Below are 18,293 nucleotides of genomic sequence, written 5' to 3'. Positions count from 1 at the left end.
CAAAGAAAGCTAGAGTGCTAAGCCAGTGCTAACAAGAAAGCCAAGGTGCTTAGCTGATGCTGGAAAGGAAATATGATGAGGGGGTGCCATTGAAACAATAAAAACAAAGAAAGCTAGAGTGCTAAGCCAGTGCTAACAAGAAAGCCAAGGTGCTTAGCTGATGCTGGAAAGGAAATATGATGAGGGGGTGCCATTAAAACAATAAAAACAAAGAAAACCAAAAAAGGAATGTGAGAAGGGGGTGCCATTAAAACAATAAAAACAAAGAAAACTAAAATGCTAAACTAATGCTAACAAGAAAGCCAAGGTGCTAAGCTAATGCTAACAATTGTATGACAGTGACACATGATAAAGTACAATTTGTACATGGGACTAGTCATCTTTATATTGAGTTTCATGGATGCTAATATGGAAGCTAACATTATGCTATGGCTAAAGCTAATGATGACAGTTCAAGGACACAACAGTGGTTGCCCTGGAGATCGATCAGGTGCATGATGGGAACCAGGAAGTCAGACCAGGCAGAGCACATGGAGCACAGGGAGCAGGTGGCAGACAGACCAGGGAGGAAACCTCATTCGAAGGACAAGGTGCAGGTATGTGAGAATACATGATAACAAATATAGGAAACGACTGAAGGAGAAGCATTTATGAAATGATATTAATACTCTAAACTTGCAGAAGCTAAAAGTCAATAATTATTAGTACTTTAAACCTGCAGAAGCTAAAAGCTAATAATTGTGAGTTGAGCAGGACATATGGATCATGCAATCAATCGGAGACCTCCGCGTCTCCGTGGCTGGGGTAGTCGCAGGCGGCCTTCGGGCACTGCCTTCGTCCCCCCAAGTGCAGACATGCAATCAATCGGAGACCTCCACGTCTCCGCGGCTGGGGCATTCGCAGGCGACCTTTGGACACTGCCTTCGTCCCCCCAAGCGCAGACCGCCCGGGGTGGCTCTTGAGTGAAATTCTCAAAGTCACGGACATACGTTAGATTGCCATGAACCCAAATAGGGCCTAATTAACTCTCTAAAAGGCGATTGAACCTGACAGGGCCCGATTGGCCTCTTGGAAACTTTAAAAATTAAAGCCCAGAAAGGCATTACTTAATTACTATTAGGAAACTTTAAAAATTAAAGCCCAGAAAGGCATTAATTAATGACTATTGTCTTATTTAATTGATGACACACTCCAAGGCGTGATCAACCTTGGCAGGGCCTTCCTTGGAGGAGGATGTCTAGTGATAATGGCCGAAACATCCAATGATTCCAGGGTCCACTACTGATGATGTGTCCTAAATATTACTTTAAAATCAAATTAATGAGACTATAAAAAGATAATACAATAAAAAGCCGTGGGGGACCTTGCCGCCTGGGACGGGAGCAGGCATGGCCAGTGCATTGGAGCCCGGCCCCCTTCGGGGACCGGACTCCCAACTTATTTCTCCCCTATCCAGCCCGTGCCGCCTGTCCACCCACCTGGGTAGCGTGAGGTTCCCTGGGGGCTTTCTTCACTGGGCTGGGGGTGTCCCGACCCCCTCCCAATCCTAAACCTAACCACTTACAAAGAAAACCAAAAAAGGAATGTGAGATGGGGGTGCCATTAAAACAAAACAAAAAACAATAAAAACAAAGAAAGCTAGAGTGCTAAGCCAGTGCTAACAAGAAAGCCAAGGTGCTTAGCTGATGCTGGAAAGGAAATATGATGAGGGGGTGCCATTGAAACAATAAAAACAAAGAAAGCTAGAGTGCTAAGCCAGTGCTAACAAGAAAGCCAAGGTGCTTAGCTGATGCTGGAAAGGAAATATGATGAGGGGGTGCCATTAAAACAATAAAAACAAAGAAAACCAAAAAAGGAATGTGAGAAGGGGGTGCCATTAAAACAATAAAAACAAAGAAAACTAAAATGCTAAACTAATGCTAACAAGAAAGCCAAGGTGCTAAGCTAATGCTAACAATTGTATGACAGTGACACATGATAAAGTACAATTTGTACATGGGACTAGTCATCTTTATATTGAGTTTCATGGATGCTAATATGGAAGCTAACATTATGCTATGGCTAAAGCTAATGATGACAGTTCAAGGACACAACAGTGGTTGCCCTGGAGATCGATCAGGTGCATGATGGGAACCAGGAAGTCAGACCAGGCAGAGCACATGGAGCACAGGGAGCAGGTGGCAGACAGACCAGGGAGGAAACCTCATTCGAAGGACAAGGTGCAGGTATGTGAGAATACATGATAACAAATATAGGAAACGACTGAAGGAGAAGCATTTATGAAATGATATTAATACTCTAAACTTGCAGAAGCTAAAAGTCAATAATTATTAGTACTTTAAACCTGCAGAAGCTAAAAGCTAATAATTGTGAGTTGAGCAGGACATATGGATCATGCAATCAATCGGAGACCTCCGCGTCTCCGTGGCTGGGGTAGTCGCAGGCGGCCTTCGGGCACTGCCTTCGTCCCCCCAAGTGCAGACATGCAATCAATCGGAGACCTCCACGTCTCCGCGGCTGGGGCATTCGCAGGCGACCTTTGGACACTGCCTTCGTCCCCCCAAGCGCAGACCGCCCGGGGTGGCTCTTGAGTGAAATTCTCAAAGTCACGGACATACGTTAGATTGCCATGAACCCAAATAGGGCCTAATTAACTCTCTAAAAGGCGATTGAACCTGACAGGGCCCGATTGGCCTCTTGGAAACTTTAAAAATTAAAGCCCAGAAAGGCATTACTTAATTACTATTAGGAAACTTTAAAAATTAAAGCCCAGAAAGGCATTAATTAATGACTATTGTCTTATTTAATTGATGACACACTCCAAGGCGTGATCAACCTTGGCAGGGCCTTCCTTGGAGGAGGATGTCTAGTGATAATGGCCGAAACATCCAATGATTCCAGGGTCCACTACTGATGATGTGTCCTAAATATTACTTTAAAATCAAATTAATGAGACTATAAAAAGATAATACAATAAAAAGCCGTGGGGGACCTTGCCGCCTGGGACGGGAGCAGGCATGGCCAGTGCATTGGAGCCCGGCCCCCTTCGGGGACCGGACTCCCAACTTATTTCTCCCCTATCCAGCCCGTGCCGCCTGTCCACCCACCTGGGTAGCGTGAGGTTCCCTGGGGGCTTTCTTCACTGGGCTGGGGGTGTCCCGACCCCCTCCCAATCCTAAACCTAACCACTTACAAAGAAAACCAAAAAAGGAATGTGAGATGGGGGTGCCATTAAAACAAAACAAAAAACAATAAAAACAAAGAAAGCTAGAGTGCTAAGCCAGTGCTAACAAGAAAGCCAAGGTGCTTAGCTGATGCTGGAAAGGAAATATGATGAGGGGGTGCCATTGAAACAATAAAAACAAAGAAAGCTAGAGTGCTAAGCCAGTGCTAACAAGAAAGCCAAGGTGCTTAGCTGATGCTGGAAAGGAAATATGATGAGGGGGTGCCATTAAAACAATAAAAACAAAGAAAACCAAAAAAGGAATGTGAGAAGGGGGTGCCATTAAAACAATAAAAACAAAGAAAACTAAAATGCTAAACTAATGCTAACAAGAAAGCCAAGGTGCTAAGCTAATGCTAACAATTGTATGACAGTGACACATGATAAAGTACAATTTGTACATGGGACTAGTCATCTTTATATTGAGTTTCATGGATGCTAATATGGAAGCTAACATTATGCTATGGCTAAAGCTAATGATGACAGTTCAAGGACACAACAGTGGTTGCCCTGGAGATCGATCAGGTGCATGATGGGAACCAGGAAGTCAGACCAGGCAGAGCACATGGAGCACAGGGAGCAGGTGGCAGACAGACCAGGGAGGAAACCTCATTCGAAGGACAAGGTGCAGGTATGTGAGAATACATGATAACAAATATAGGAAACGACTGAAGGAGAAGCATTTATGAAATGATATTAATACTCTAAACTTGCAGAAGCTAAAAGTCAATAATTATTAGTACTTTAAACCTGCAGAAGCTAAAAGCTAATAATTGTGAGTTGAGCAGGACATATGGATCATGCAATCAATCGGAGACCTCCGCGTCTCCGTGGCTGGGGTAGTCGCAGGCGGCCTTCGGGCACTGCCTTCGTCCCCCCAAGTGCAGACATGCAATCAATCGGAGACCTCCACGTCTCCGCGGCTGGGGCATTCGCAGGCGACCTTTGGACACTGCCTTCGTCCCCCCAAGCGCAGACCGCCCGGGGTGGCTCTTGAGTGAAATTCTCAAAGTCACGGACATACGTTAGATTGCCATGAACCCAAATAGGGCCTAATTAACTCTCTAAAAGGCGATTGAACCTGACAGGGCCCGATTGGCCTCTTGGAAACTTTAAAAATTAAAGCCCAGAAAGGCATTACTTAATTACTATTAGGAAACTTTAAAAATTAAAGCCCAGAAAGGCATTAATTAATGACTATTGTCTTATTTAATTGATGACACACTCCAAGGCGTGATCAACCTTGGCAGGGCCTTCCTTGGAGGAGGATGTCTAGTGATAATGGCCGAAACATCCAATGATTCCAGGGTCCACTACTGATGATGTGTCCTAAATATTACTTTAAAATCAAATTAATGAGACTATAAAAAGATAATACAATAAAAAGCCGTGGGGGACCTTGCCGCCTGGGACGGGAGCAGGCATGGCCAGTGCATTGGAGCCCGGCCCCCTTCGGGGACCGGACTCCCAACTTATTTCTCCCCTAACCCTAGGACTTATGGATCATGCAATCAATCGGAGACCTCCGCGTCTCCGTGGCTGGGGTAGTCGCAGGCGGCCTTCGGGCACTGCCTTCGTCCCCCCAAGTGCAGACATGCAATCAATCGGAGACCTCCACGTCTCCGCGGCTGGGGCATTCGCAGGTGACCTTTGGACACTGCCTTCGTCCCCCCAAGCGCAGACCGCCCGGGGTGGCTCTTGAGTGAAATTCTCAAAGTCACGGACATACGTTAGATTGCCATGAACCCAAATAGGGCCTAATTAACTCTCTAAAAGGCGATTGAACCTGACAGGGCCCGATTGGCCTCTTGGAAACTTTAAAAATTAAAGCCCAGAAAGGCATTACTTAATTACTATTAGGAAACTTTAAAAATTAAAGCCCAGAAAGGCATTAATGAATGACTATTGTCTTATTTAATTGATGACACACTCCAAGGCGTGATCAACCTTGGCAGGGCCTTCCTTGGAGGAGGATGTCTAGTGATAATGGCCGAAACATCCAATGATTCCAGGGTCCACTACTGATGATGTGTCCTAAATATTACTTTAAAATCAAATTAATGAGACTATAAAAAGATAATACAATAAAAAGCCGTGGGGGACCTTGCCGCCTGGGACGGGAGCAGGCATGGCCAGTGCATTGGAGCCCGGCCCCCTTCGGGGACCGGACTCCCAACTTATTTCTCCCCTAACCCTAGTTTCAATTTCCCCTAACCCTAGCCCTAACCCTAAGGGAGCCCTAAAAACCTAAACTAAGAGAAAAAAAAGACAAGAAAGGTCAGAAAAAAGACAAAGTACAAAAGGAAAGGATTTACAGGAAGGGGGTGCCATATAAAGAAAAATACAGAACAGGACGGGATGTCTAAAAAGAAGGGGGTGCCATTTAAAGAAATATGAGAAGGAATAAAGAAAAGAACACAAGAGAAATAAAGTGAAATAATAAAGAACAACAGAGAGAATAAAGAACAACAGAAATATAAAGAGAAAGATAAAGAAACACAGAAAGAATAAAGAACAAGAATAAAGAAAAACAGAAATACAAAGAGAAAGATAAAGAAAAACAGAAAGAACAAAGAACAACAGAAAAAGGGAGAGCTAAAGCAGAAAAAACTGAGAACAAGAAAAAACTAAGAAACAGAAAAAGTTAAGAAAAACAGAAATGAAAAGCAAGAGTATAAAAGGCCCAGAGTGGCGAAATTGAACACAAGAAGCGGGTGGGCCAAGCCTGAAGAAGGCTAAATTAAGCCGAAACGTCGCGAATGGCCCAACCCCAGTGCACTACACCCGCTTAGGGTAATTTTTTTATCAGGGGGCACCAACACCAGTCCCAGCGATGGCCCGTGCACTCAGGTTCCGGCATAGCCGGGCCTGCTCTTTCCCCACACCCTAACCACCTTGAACCCTATATTGGTTTGACCCTTGACCCCAAAAACCCTCTTCTCCTTTCCCCCCCCCCCCCCCCTTTCTCCCTCTCCCTCACCCTTTTCTCTCGCTCTCCCTCCCTCCCTCCTCCCCTCCCTCCCCATCTGGAGGCCTCATGCTCAGGATGCTAAAACAATCCCTTTTCAGGGCACCAAATCGGGGACATGGTTCCTTGAGCCGGGAGCAAGGATGGCCTGTGCATTGGGACCCAATCGGGCCCCCACCTTACCTTCTCCTAACCACTTGATGTTCTGGCCTTAACCCTAATTGATTGGGTTCATAATTCATAATTAAATATTTTTTGATTTGGCCCTAACCCTAATTACTGGATAAAAATTACTTACAATTAATTAAAAATACTCAATTCATGACTTACAAAAAAAATACTACATACACAATAATAAAACAATACAGTAGACATGGTTAAATGTGGTTAAAAAATTGTTTCTACGATTATAAATTATTTACATGGTTAAAAAATTAAAATCTTTCTAAAAATATGTTTTTGCCAGTGAGGAGTGGTTAAAAAATACATTTGTAAAAATTCTATTCGAAAAATTAAAAGCGAAAAGGTAAAAACACTAATTTGGCTTTCTAAAACTAAATTCGAACTGAAAAAAAGTGGGAGGGTATAAATAGAAGGGGAAGGCACTCGCTGCTCATTTCATTCCAAACCATCGGACAGAGCAGACCTCTGAGAGCAAGCCTGTTTCCCATTTATTTTTGTGTGTGCCTAGCCCTGAAGAAGACCTTCACAGGTCGAAACGTTGCCACATAGGCACACAAATTCATATTCATTTGGCCTATTATAATTTGATTTCTTTTTTCTTTAATAACTAAAAGGTTTTTTTCAAAACCAATTCATTTTTTTATTTTATTTCTTTAAAAATTTAAGTTAAAAATTACATATTTAAGTTAAAGCTTTAAAAATTTACTTTAAAAATTTAATTTAAACTTTGGTAGAAAAACCAATTAAAAAAACACTCGCCTCCATCCAACTCACCATGGTTGGATGGACTTCTGACTGGACCCTGGTGCGCCATGGCGGACGCCGTGGACAATCCAAGGTCCAGGCCCCTTACCGAGGGATGGCCCGTGCACCGCCCGCCTCCAATTGGAGGAGGGGCCCAAACACTCATCCTAACCCCCTCGTGCAGGGAGGAGTTTCAATTTCCCCTAACCTAACCCCTAATCACAAAATGAGTGTATTTAAAAGACGATTAGTTTGAAAAGAGCGATACTGGCTGCTTTGGGGGAAAAGGTGACATTGTGTGCAGCGTGTTTTAGAAGTAGCCCCAATAGCATTTATTTTCTAAAGGGCTGAATGTTATTTGCGACCATCTGTTGTGTTAAAAACTACTCTGAAACCATGAAACCCCTTACAGAAGAAATGGCCCGTTTGATCCGTTTTTAAATAAATAAAATGCTTGCATCGCTGCAAGCTGAGACATTGTCAGATTTAGAAAATTAGTGTGATTAAAACACTATTACCAACACTTTTGACTAGAGCACCCCCTCTTTATTAAGGTTTATTAAGGTAAACCTATAAACTCATGTAACCCCTCTGACACCCTGTGGTGTTTCCACACATGAACAAGCATAACCGGTAGCACACCTGAACGCGCATGCCCACACGCACGAAACCGGTCAAACCGGTTGTCAAACCGGTTTGGTTGGCCGCCATATTGGACTAGTGCCATCGTATTACTACTGCCAGTTATATCATGGTGATTGATTTTATTTTTGCCAGTAGTGTTTGCTCTTTATTTTGTCATATGGATGAGCAGTTTTTGACTTGTTCTGAAGCAGTGAATCAATCTGAAGGTAAGACAGTGTGTATTTTCTCATTGTGCATGCGTGTGAATGATCAGTATGTGGTCCAGAAGCCTTTTGTAAGAACCTCGAAAAGAGAAGATACATTTATTTGGTACGATAAAACATCAGGTGAGCCTGCCTTGAATCCCACCCCCATAACTTAGCAGTAAAGGTCTACTTACAATCACTCTCAGTGTTTCTTAGTTTGCCTTTAAAAAGGTGGCATGTGTAGTCTTTTTAAAGAAATGGAAGTTTATACCTCAACAGGCCAGTTTGGGAGGCACATTGTATTGCTTTAGACACTGATGTGTGTGATTTTATTTTATTTAAATCCTTTTCGTTTTCCCTTTTTTCCAGTACAAAAGGATATAGTTCCATCACCATATTGAAATTATTTAGTGAGCTTTGTGTGTTTGCCACTACAGTGCAGTGTGTGTTTGTGCTTGAGTGTTGCATGAATAGCTTTGGAAACCTAGAAGCAAACTACATTAAGTCTAGTTTGCCTTTCTATGCTTTCTATGCAAATATATACATTATCGTGCCAGTGCACAGTAGCAGACAAACAAAATAGATGCCTCCTTGTCAAAACTTTGTACCGCCGCTATGCTTTCTAATATACTTTTTTTTGTATGCAGTCACTGTGAAAGGAGGGAAATTGTTACAAAGAATTTAGTTGTTAATTTCTTTTCTGGAAAAGAAGCAATCACACGACACTTTTGCCTTTGACTTTATTCGTCTGGCTTCATGTGTTGGAGAAATGATTCTAAAGTAATCACTGTAGCAAACTGAATATTTCTGTCCATCAGATACTTTTGTGAAACCAAGCTTGTGGCTGCTGGGGAATCCCAGCATTGTCTGCTCGATCCAGTACAAAGAGATTAAAGCTGACGTGCAGCCTGTGTGTATAAATAAAAAGCTAAACTCTGCTCCTGGAGACCCGATGTCCCCTGACAGCAGAGCTTCATGTGTTTCCCTCCCATGATGCTCCTCTCCAGGAGGAGCTGCTGAAATCAGTTTCCTCTTCCTCTGAGTACACAGTACACACTAACCGCTCACAGCCACACTATTATGTACCACCCATATCTGTTTGCAGCAGCAACCTTTAGGTTACTTTGTTAGAGCATTGGGTGATTGTGCAGAGTCTCAATGAACATTTATTTTCTGGATTTAACATGTGACTTTATCAGATAATATTGTAGGTTTAAACACTTACAACTGGTATTCATGGGATATCCCAAGGCATTCATTAAAGAACAAACCATGTTTGACCAATAAAGATCGTTCACAAGTCAAACACAGGCCCCCAGTCATTCATTGTTTGCTGTAGGTAATCAATAAGTGACTTCAGTCTCTACATAAATCTTTTACACAAAGTCAAATACACATTTTGAATACTGAAGGATTTTTAAAATTTTATAATTTTCTATATGCAATGCTCAGTGTTGGGGAGTAACGGAATACATGTACCGCCGTTAAGTATTTAAAATACAAAATATGAGTAACTGTATTCCGTTACAGTTACCGTTTAAAAAGGTGGTATTTAGAATACAGTTACTTTGCTGAAATAAATGGATTACACGGCAGTACTTTCCTGTTTCATATTGTGGCGGGTCAGGACTGTTTGGGTTTTGTTTGACAGCTACGTTCTGTAGTTCCAGGCGGCAGCGTTGCAGTTGCCATGGTTACAGGGTGACGCTCTCACTCTGCGTGTTTCCTGGGTGAGAGAGCGCCTTTTTGTTGTTGTTGTTGTGCTAAGCTAATAGGCACAATGCAGAATGTAGCATCATGGGCAGTGTAGTCCGTGCTGCAGGGAGAATGGACTGCCATACTCGTTATGGTGGGAGAAAAAGCAGAGTCAAAAGTACGAGTTGTCATCGAGCAAAAACGGGAGCTGGAAGCATGTAAATATAATAATAACCACTGCAGCCAAGAAGAGTGCCTGACGAGCCCAGTTGTAAGTAAGCTATTAAAACTCGACAGTATGCTGTGTTTGTGTTTTCCTCCGAAACAATAAGTTCCGTTGGAGCAGCCTTTCAACGCTTCTCTCTGTCTCTCGCAAGCAGAGTTGACCCAGACAACAAAGTAAAGCTATTTTTCGGCTAAGAGCCCTACACGGAACCCGTATTAGTCAGAGGTCCCTTTACTACGGTTCGGAGCCGCAGACCTTCAGTAATAGTAATAAATCACACAGCAATAGTACATTCACGTAGTTGTAAAATGCATGATAATATGTTAAGTAATCCAAAGTATTCAGAATACGTTACTCTCATTGAGTAACGTAACGGAATATGTTACAGAATACATTTTAGGGCATGTATTCTGTATTCTGTAATGGAATACATTTTAAAAGTAACCTTCCCAACACTGGCAATGCTAGAAGACTAGTTAGTAATGATTGACACAACCTGTATTTGTTGATGTTACTGTCAATAATCTGATCATCACTGACAAGGTCAAGAATGATGTCGTCTCCTGTCAACCCATCAAGAGCAGAAGTAAGGCAAGGACCATAAAGCCCAGGATGGGAACACTAACTTTGGACCCTCTACCATTTTCCTTCACTGGGATGCCTGCATCCCAATGAAGGAAAACTCGCCATTTTGAAAAGTCCTCAAGAACCTTTTTTCCTCAGACAGGCTTTTGTCCAAATGATGAATTAAAATCAGAAAGTGTTTAAAATTTTCAGGACAATAAGCCTCTTAAGCCAGGCTGCTGGCCTCATCCACCAGTGAATTACTGCATCCTCATTGCCTTGGCACTCAAGAGCAGCCATACTGGGAGCCTCAAAGCAGATTTACAATTTCACCAGGTTAGGATTTGATTGTCTAATTGCCCATGAGGTTCCTTCACTACTATCAGGAATGATTAGGTCTTTCAAAATGTAAGATGGGTCCCTTTTCATTCCAAAAAGATGTTTACACTGGATAAAACTGCTGCACTGTTCTGAGGTATTAGCTTTTCTGATGTTTAATACTTTCCCAGAGAGCACTTCCCATTTTTTCAAACGGCTCCAGGTGGCTGGAAGAACACCATCCAACAAACTTGTGCTTCAACAGCAGTTTAAGCAAAACATGCAACCAGCTGTGCAGAGATGGCAAGAGGAAGTCATGTTTTTGGCCACCTTACTTTAGATGGCCAATGGCAGCTTGAGGATGAGAGCCACACGTTGACAGGAGAATCCTTAAAGCAGCTGGAAAAGAGCATGTCCCACCCAGGTAAATGGAATGCAACCTTAATATGAGGAATGAATTGACTCATAACTCCAGTTTACTGTTAGAACTGGTAAGATATTTACAAGGAATTCAATTTGGTACCAAATATTAATTATTTTAAAGAAAATGCTTTGTAATAAAACTCATTTTGAAGTGTAGAATTCAGTTTAATTAACTGAGGTGCTGTTGGTTTGCAACAAATAACTGCGTTTTGTTCCAGATATGAGTCAGTGTTTATTTCCTATGTGATTTCAGTTAAAGGGGGAAATGTGCATTTAAACACTAGCATAATAAAACATATACTATAAAAGATCCATCTGCTGCACTGTTCATTATCTAAATTTATGAATCCATCTTCTTACAAATAATTTGTCTTCACCAAAGCTCATACACACACAAATGGAGAGAGGTTAAACTGCTGACAATCACCCTTGATCAAAGACTGCAGTGTGCAGTAGCCTGCTGAAACAGGCTACTTTAGATGAGTGGTACTTATAAGTGGTACACTGTAAAATCTAAATAGTTCGCACAAGTTAAACAAATCATGCAGACTCATTGCCTCAAAAAAAAAAAAAAAAAAAACTAAGTAAAGCTCACTTATGATAACTAAGTTAGGGTTACTTATTCATTCTGAGTATAATGTCCAAAAGGCTTTAGCAAATCATTGAACTGATGATCCCACTGCTTCCAATGGCTTGTCTTTTTCCCAGATTGGTCTTCTGGATTTTTATTTCACAGGTTCATGTAATGTATTTTTTTTCCTCAAGATCCAATTTTCAGAGAAATGTCTAATCATAATTTTCAACTCAATCCCACAGCTGATGACGCAAAGACTATTTTTAATTTAAATTCAACTTGCCTGTTTTCTTTTGCAAGACGTTTATCTTTATGTAAATCTTTCCTTCATTTGACAACAGTCAAATGCTTTCTGCATATGCACTGACTGAAGGCTGATGTTTGGCAGACATTTACATTTCTGTTAGTCAAATCAGCGTTCTTGTATATGAAATTTAAGCAGTGAAACACTCAGTTGGATGTTGGTAGCTCACCGGGCAGCAGCAGGTATTTCTTCGTAAACACTTGAGCATCACACTCTGCAAAAAAGACAACATGATGCATAAGAGCAGGTATGTGCACCAACTGAACACTAAGATTATTGCTGCTCTTCATATTAACTGCTCATATAGAAAAGAACTATCCCTCTATTTAAGTAAAAGTGTCTTAATGCTCTCGATACAAAAGAATTTGGCTGGCATTGAAGACCATCTTGTGTGGAACCTTCATTCTCCTCATCATCACGACACCATCATCATCAGTGTTGCCAAGAGAATATCTTTACATCCAAGGATATTACACTTGGCAGGATGCCCAGAGATACTGCAGAGGGTAGGCTTTCATTTATAGTGATGCTTTTTAAAGCTCTTAAGCTAATATAACACTTTGTGATACAGCATTGGGAACCATGGAAAATATTTCACTTCATCAGAACAAGAAGAAAGCAATAATGCTTAGTGGAAATGAAACACTAAATGTATAAGGCCTAATTTACACCGTGGAGCCGTGCTCTCAAAAACTGATATAGATGTAACTCTGTGTTGTTGAATTTAGGAAAAAAGTGCTTAAAGTTTTTTAAACCTGTTTAGCGCCATCTTCTGTCAGTACGGAACTTACGGAGTTGGTTAGTTGTTGCGGTCAATACACTTACTTTAGTTTGTGTTACCTAACTAGTAACAGAACCAAAAACTCAGTGGGAAAAAAGGAGACTAAAACTAAGAATGAATCTAAGAGGATCTCTTTTTGTACTGCAAAAATTAGTTTAATGCTAAGAAACCGAGGATGTTCTTTTATCAATTGGATTAGAATTTTGTACAAAGGACCTATGGCCTCTGCAAGGACTAATAATGATGTATCAAACCCTTTTCGATTGCACAGGGGCACGCGACAGGGAGATCCCATTTCTCCTTTTATTTTTGCCCTGGCCCTAGAACCTTTAGCAGCTTGTATACGGCTAAGTTCTGATATACTACCGATTATACATCAGGGTATTCCTCATAAGTTCTCCGCTTATGCTGATGACGTAGTTTTATTCATATCAAAACCTAAGACCTCTATCAGTCCACTATTGCAGCTTATTAATGAATTTGACTCTCTCTCAGGGTATAAGATAAATTGGACGAAAAGTGAACTTATGCCTCTGTCGGATGGGGTGGACATGGCTTATCTGCATAATACTCCATTTAGAATAGCGCTAGATAAGTTTGAATCACAGTCACACGTAAGGTGTCACAACTTTTAAAGCAAAATTGGGATAGAAAAGTTAATCAATTGGAAAAGAATATTGAGTTTGGGATCACATTGCCAATTTCCATGGTGGGGCGGATTAATGCCATCAAAATAGTAGTTTCGCTCAGATTTTTGTACATCTTTCAGTCAATCCCAGTGTGCATTCCCCAGTCATATTTTAAAAAGCTGGAATCTATTGTATCCTCCTATGTGTGGTCGGGTAAGGTTCCTAGAATTTCCAAAAAACATCTTGTTAAACATAAGACTTGTGGTGGCCTTGGACTCCCAAATTTTAGATTATATTATATGGCTGCACACTTAAATATTTTTTCATTTTGGCGAAGGTGTACTCCAGGTGCTGATTTGGAAGGACAACCTTCATGGTTGATGATGGAACACCTGTCTTGTAGACAAACTTGTCTTCCAGCCCTGCTTAATAGCCTGATAAAAGTGAAGAATACACTATATGGCAGAAATCCTGTGATTCAAAATTCAATTAAGGTCTGGAACCAACTATTGGGCACAGTAAAGGCTCCTAAAATGTATTTGGATGCCCCAATATGTAACAATCATGCCTTCAGGCCTGGGCTGGAGGACATCACGTTTGTGACATGGCAGGGAAGAGGGATTCAAAGACTCAAAGATATTTACATTGATGGACATTTTCCATCTTTTCAGCAATTGAGGGTGAAACTTAATCTTCCTAATTCACATTTTTTCAGATTTTTACAGTTAAGACATTTCATCAAAGCATCTATTCCACAATACAATTTGATTCCTCGAAACTCACTGCTTGACAGCTTCATGTCAGTTGAGCCCTATATGGGCAGAAATCTGTGCCATCAGAAACTGAATTTGAATAAGTTCAATTTGAATTTGAATTGCTCAGATTGAATCTGAATTGTAACTTGAATAAATGCTTTTGAAAACTGAATTTGATTTAGTCTAATTTGAAATTGAATTTATGGTTTGAAAATGAATTGATTTGCTTTGAAACTGCATTTTATCCTTTAAAAATTCAGCTCTCGAATAATTTCAGTTTCACTTCTCACCATTCAGTTTCAGTTCTACAATTCAATTTCAGTTCCAAAATTCAGTTTTTTGGAACTTACATCCGGTTCCGGTTCAAGCGCAGATTAATAGAACTACGTTTTACTAGCGGACCGAAAGTGTTACTGACGGGAATCTACAGCGTCTTGAGCTGAATTAAGACTTCAGAAGTCATTCGTCATGTCGAATGAGCGGCGGATGAACTCTCAGGTTGGTAATAAATGTATTACATGTATAAGAACAAGCGTCATGTTAACAAATGATAGCCGTACAGTAACTTTTATGCTTATTGTAGCTGTTAGCTAAAAACGCTAATTTAGCATAGTTTGCCCTGAATTCAGCTTTGACAACAAATATGATCGACTGTTTCTAGTAGAATTCCAAAGTTGTCATCTTGGACCCTCTCAGAGTACCCCTCTGTATGCTTGCAGAGACCCCTACAGTAGGGAAACATGCAAAACGGTGCCCAAACCTTTGTATTTGAGCTTTATTTATGTCTTACACAGCATCCCAACTCTTTAGCTGACTTAATAACTTTAGCTAAAGTGAATAGTTAGTCTAATTCATTAGTGCAGCATTACTGGAGCACCTCTGTTTGAAGTGATATAATATGATATACAACTATCACTGTGTTTAACTACCATAATAATTCTTAGGGTACTGAGTGCATGCTTAATTAGATTTTTATTTTTTTTTAAACACACTGCTCCATTACTATGTTTGACAGGCTGAAGTTGTCGGGTCACCTCCTAAATCGACCATCTTTTACTGGTGTTTTGTGCCAGAAATGGAGTGTCCACTGAAGACTGAAGATACTGAATCTCTACGCCTTGCCATTGATCCCTCTTGTGCCGTCATCTAGACAAGAGACATTAACCACTCTCATATGCTCTGTACCTACATCACCTTCCCTGACAGTCGTAGCTTGGCTCATCTGAGGGTGAAATTATAAGAATGTGTTATTTTGCAAAGTGCTCTCTAGGGTTCCTAAATAAAATATGGCATTGAGGTCATTTCTTTTGAATTAATCCCTCCTTCTGAAATATAAGAACCTCTCCTGGTTTTAATGGCACTTTGGATTTCGTTACTTTCTGTTCCACTTCCAACCCCAAATAGATGCTGACAAGCTGCCACAGTAACATGGAAGAGGGAAAGACGTTGGAAAGGACTACTACAAATAAACCTAATGCCTAACAATGAAAAGTGTAAAATAAGAACAATAATAATAATAATAATAATAAAGATAAAAGATGAAGTAACAAGTTTTTAGTTTCTTGTTTATTCCAAATGATCATCCAGATGTCTGTGACATGTGATGACAAACACCATAATGGAAGGCCTTAGTCATCAAATGCTTAAACTCATCATATATTTTTGCATATGCTGAACAGGCAGTCAGACATGCTGTAACTGTGGGGTAGAAAACAGCATGAACACCATACGGCAGGGGTCTTAAACTCCAGTCCTCAACGGTCAAAGTGTCATGCAACTTTTCCATGCCCTCGAGGACTGGAGTTTGAGACCCCTGTCATATGGAATATGACAGGTGTGGTTGAACTGCATGAAGACTCTGAAGTTTCTCTTCTCTTCTGGCAGGACAGGAATGTGGCCTTGTCCTGTGAGCCACTGTAAGGATGTACTTAGAGCAGAACTGGACTGTCACCGGCCTCAGGCTCTTCACCCTTTTCAAAGACAAAGCAGTCATTTAGATAAAATATTAGATATTGTTTACCTGTAGATGCACAAAGTAAATTTAGAAATGTTATTATTGTCAAGAGTGAACAAGCACTGATAGTGTAATCTACAGCTGTGGCCAAACGTTTAGAGAATGAGAAGTGTTGTTTGCTTATTTACAAAGTTTGCTGTTTCAGTGATAGTTGTATATCACATTATATCACTTCAAACAGAGGTGATCCAGTAATGCTGCACTAATGAATTAGACTAACTATTCACGTTAGCTAAAGAGTTGGGATGCTGTGTAAGACATAAATAAAGCTCAAATACAAAGGTTTGGGCACCGTTTTGCATGTTTCCCTACTGTAGGGGTCTCTGCAAGCATACAGAGGGGGTACTCTGAGAGGGTCCAAGATGACAACTTTGGAATTCTACTAGAAACAGTCGATCATATTTGTTGTCAAAGCTGAATTCAGGGCAAACTACGCTAAATTAGCGTTTTTAGCTAACAGCTACAATAAGCATAAAAGTTACCGTACGGCTATCATTTGTTAACATGACGCTTGTTCTTATACATGTAATACATTTATTACCAACCTGAGAGTTCATCCGCCGCTCATTCGACATGACGAATGACTTCTGAAGTCTTAATTCAGCTCAAGACGCTGTAGATTCCCGTCAGTAACACTTTCGGTCCGCTAGTAAAACGTAGTTCTATTAATCTGCGCTTGAACCGGAACTGGATGTAAGTTCCAAAAAACTGAATTTTGGAACTGAAATTGAATTGTAGAACTGAAACTGAATGGTGAGAAGTGAAACTGAAATTATTCGAGAGCTGAATTTTTAAAGGATAAAATGCAGTTTCAAAGCAAATCAATTCATTTTCAAACCATAAATTCAATTTCAAATTAGACTAATTCAAATTCAGTTTTCAAAAGCATTTATTCAAGTTACAATTCAGATTCAATCTGAGCAATTCAAATTCAAATTGAACTTATTCAAATTCAGTTTCTGATGGCACAGATTTCTGCCCATAGCCCTATACTAGAGGTGCTGTGTCTCGCTTTTACAGGGCCTTACTAGATATATACAGTCCTTCATCTGATATTTTTAGGGAGCAGTGGCAGGAAGAACTGGGTGTGGATGTTACTGATGATCTTTGGCAAGAGTACATTAAGAATATATATTGTAGTTCTATAAATGCTAGACATTGTCTGATCCAATTTAAGGTTGTGTATAGTTTGCATTTTTCTCCCACTAAAGTGAAAAAAATATATAAGAACGTTTCAGCCCTCTGTGTTAAGTGTTCAAGTGGTCGAGGAACTTTATCTCACCTTTTCTTTCAATGCCAAAAACTACAGCTCTTTTGGAATTATTTGTTTGATTTTCTGACCAAAGCCATTGGCAGGGAGGTCCCATGTACCCCCTTTGCAGCATTGTTCGGGGTGTCTGAACCGGGATGGGCAAGGGACAAGACAGAGACGCAGGTTGTGTCAATGTCCACACTTGTGGCTAGAAAGCTGATACTTCTCTGCTGGAAGTCTGATAAACCTCCTACCTTCGAAATGTGGTTGAGAGAATTTGGAAATGTACTCCATCTGGAGAAAATCAGGTTTACCTTGTCTAACCGAGAGAGTGTGTTTTATAAGATTTGGCAACCAGAGATGTTAATCATGAATCAGTAATATATACAATATGAAACAACGACCATGGTGAGGCGGTTATCGCTAAACGAGCACGTTAGCTAGCTTGGCAGGTGGCTACCTAAGGTTAGCATCACCGGTTCGCAGTCATTACATTTAACCAGCAAACTCTTTCATATCACATTAACAATGGCTAACACTGAGCAGTGCTGATTTTCTAACACTGGAAACTCAAAATGTTAGAAATATTCCAGTGTTAGCCATTGTTAATCTTCAAAACTGACTAGGTTACTTTTAAACATATAACACTGTCAAAAGTGTTAATTTAACACTTAACAGTGTTGTATTTAACACTCAGAGGTGTGGACCCATATAGACACTCTCCAGTGTTAATTTAACACTGGAGATTTTGCTGTGTAGTTAACTAACACAAACTAATGTAAGTCAACTGACACCAACCAACACGGTGAC

At 40.6% G+C, this 18,293-nt stretch overlaps 1 pseudogene; it reads left to right on the top strand.

Annotated features, from left to right (window-relative positions):
- Positions 1-6,280: 6,280 nt before the first annotated feature.
- LOC146565084 (forkhead box protein N5-like) lies at positions 6,281-15,367 on the top strand (annotated as a pseudogene).
- Positions 15,368-18,293: the final 2,926 nt, after the last annotated feature.

Source organism: Mchenga conophoros, linkage group LG11, assembly GCF_057382185.1.
Source record: "Mchenga conophoros isolate Kocher_MC1m ecotype Shallow Benthic linkage group LG11, M_conophoros_male_GT1.1, whole genome shotgun sequence".
Classification (NCBI taxonomy): domain Eukaryota; kingdom Metazoa; phylum Chordata; class Actinopteri; order Cichliformes; family Cichlidae; genus Mchenga; species Mchenga conophoros.
This window is presented reverse-complemented; position numbering and strand designations above follow the sequence as displayed.